Source organism: Rousettus aegyptiacus, unplaced genomic scaffold (genome assembly GCF_014176215.1).
Source record: "Rousettus aegyptiacus isolate mRouAeg1 unplaced genomic scaffold, mRouAeg1.p scaffold_m13_p_2, whole genome shotgun sequence".
Lineage (NCBI taxonomy): Eukaryota > Metazoa > Chordata > Mammalia > Chiroptera > Pteropodidae > Rousettus > Rousettus aegyptiacus.
The window spans coordinates 128,532,955-128,535,192 of record NW_023416295.1 but is presented as its reverse complement, the minus strand read 5'-3'; the positions used below and the strand labels follow the sequence as shown (position 1 = coordinate 128,535,192).

At 44.9% G+C, this 2,238-nt stretch overlaps 1 pseudogene; it reads right to left on the bottom strand.

The window, feature by feature from the left end:
* Positions 1-249: 249 nt before the first annotated feature.
* LOC118614097 lies at positions 250-368 on the bottom strand (annotated as a pseudogene).
* Positions 369-2,238: the final 1,870 nt, after the last annotated feature.

Genomic DNA, 2,238 nt, shown 5'->3' with positions numbered 1-2,238 from the left:
AGAAGTTTTGTTTTAGGGAGAGATGCTATTAATTATATTGTAATGTGATGTTTTATATTGTAAGAATGATGTCATTTGAACTAACCTGGAAGTATGGGCAGGATTTTTTTCAGGAGCTAGAAGGTAACAATAAAAAAGAATTTTTATTTTGTAAGATAATTTTTAATTGAAGAAATGATTAATCCCCCTGCCTGCACCCTCCTGCCCCCCTCTCCCCAAATGCATTTCTTTTTTTTTTTTTTTTTTTTACACCAACAGCACCTGGTCTTTCTAGATGGTCTCCCATCCAACTACTAACCAGGCCTGACTCTGCTTAGCTTCTGAGATCAGACGAGATCAGACTTGTTCAGGATGGCATGGCCATAGACCCAAAGTGTATGTCTAGAAATTAATAAGGACCCGTTCTGGGAGCTGGCCCTTTGTCCTTTGGGGAGGAAAAAGCCCAAGGAGAGAAAGATAGGGGAGGGAAAGGAAAAAAAAATAAAATAAAAAGAATTTTTTTATTAAGCCCATTTTCATAAATGGTTATACAAGGCATTGCTTTATTCAGTAAAGAATTTATAAAAGACATTTTGTGGGACTATTCTGGGTTGGAATCTGGAACTACAAATGATTAGCTTTGTGACCTTAGGCAAGTTACTTCATCACCTTAATTTTTTCACTTATAAAATGTGTAATATCTCAATACTAATATCTTCTTTATGAGGATGACATAAGGAATGCAGAACACCTAACTGACCTAGTCACTTCACCTTCTTCAGGCCCTGCCTAAAGCATCAGGTCTGTTTTAGTGAAATCCAGACTTTAAAACACGACAGCACATCAAGAAGTGGTGAAATTATAGGTAGTGGTAGTGAAGTGATAACATGTAACATACAAGTGAAGAGAATGACCTTTTCATGTCATCGACAAGCCACACAGACTGCCTTTACTAAAACTGGGATAAGAGTCAGGATGAGAGGCCAGAAATTCAGGTGCCTTGGAGAAAAACCTTTGTAGTTGTAAAAAACAGGAACGCTATCTTACTATCTTGTTTTATGCTTAGACGATGTTTACAATTAAGAATTTGAGTGTGAGGTCAGAGTAAGTGGCTTATAGGACCTTGAATTCTGGAGGTTCTTCAATGCACTTTACCCTCAAAGACAAACTCTGGAGAAGTTAACCAGCCGTAAATTAAGTGGTCAGCACCTTGGGGAATTTTAATAAAATGGTGTTTGCTGGAGTCTCACAAAAGACCTTACAAATTGGTCAGCTCAGTATTGACCAATGGTGTGAGCACCGTCGTCAAATCTCATCGCACTTGCACCCCAGGATTTACACCCACGTTCAGAGGCATCCGCCTGCTTGTCCGCCCAGCCCAGGAGGAGTGAGGCTTGAAAGGTACTTTTAAAGGACATTAAATGGAGACGCAAATGAGCACTGGTGGCGAGACAAACGGCGCGCCGAGTTTCTTAGCCGTGACACTTGTTGAGCTGGAGAGAACTGCTGAAGTGCACCACTCAGTCACTGCAAAGACGTCCCCTCAGGAGGGCCAATATGGCGACCGCCTCCTCTTGGCACAACCGTGTTCCCACAATGACAGGCGGCCCTAATAACGCCCATTGCCTAAGATGGAGGCGGTGCCTGGCTTCCTCCGCCACCTCATTGGACTGAGTGACTAAGTGTGACGCCAATTCTCCTCTGCTTACCTCAAGTTCCCGCCCTCAGTTCATTCGGCGTTTAATTGGCTTTTTGTTCCCGTCAATTTGCGTCCCTTTCAGTGTTAATCCAATCATAACTTTCCTGGCTGCCCGCCTGATTTCCGATTGGTTTTGATCAGCTTCATCCTCTCCCATTCCTGCCTACTTCTTACTTCTCCTCCCACGAGGACTTTGCGCAGTCACGTCCAGGGTTCTGGTTGGTCGTTGTTCTGTCATTCCAATCAAAGTCCTCCCTATCCCTACCGCTCAGAGAGCCCGCCTGGCAGTTGACTGGTTTCTCTCCAAGCCTATCATTTCTAGCTCCCGCCCATCGTCACTTCCTGCGTTTTTCATTAGTTTTTAAAACCGAGTGGGCGGTCTTTCAGGGCGGACTCCCAACACGCAACTTTGTCTTACACGCCTTAGAGAGCAAGCGACTCTTGCCATTGGATAACCTGCCCGCCTTTCTTCTACGAGTCCCTCCTTTCTCCCTCCCTCATTGGGCGGGGCAGCAGCGAAGGGGCGGGGCCTAGGCCGGGCTTGTGGCGCGCTGCTCCCT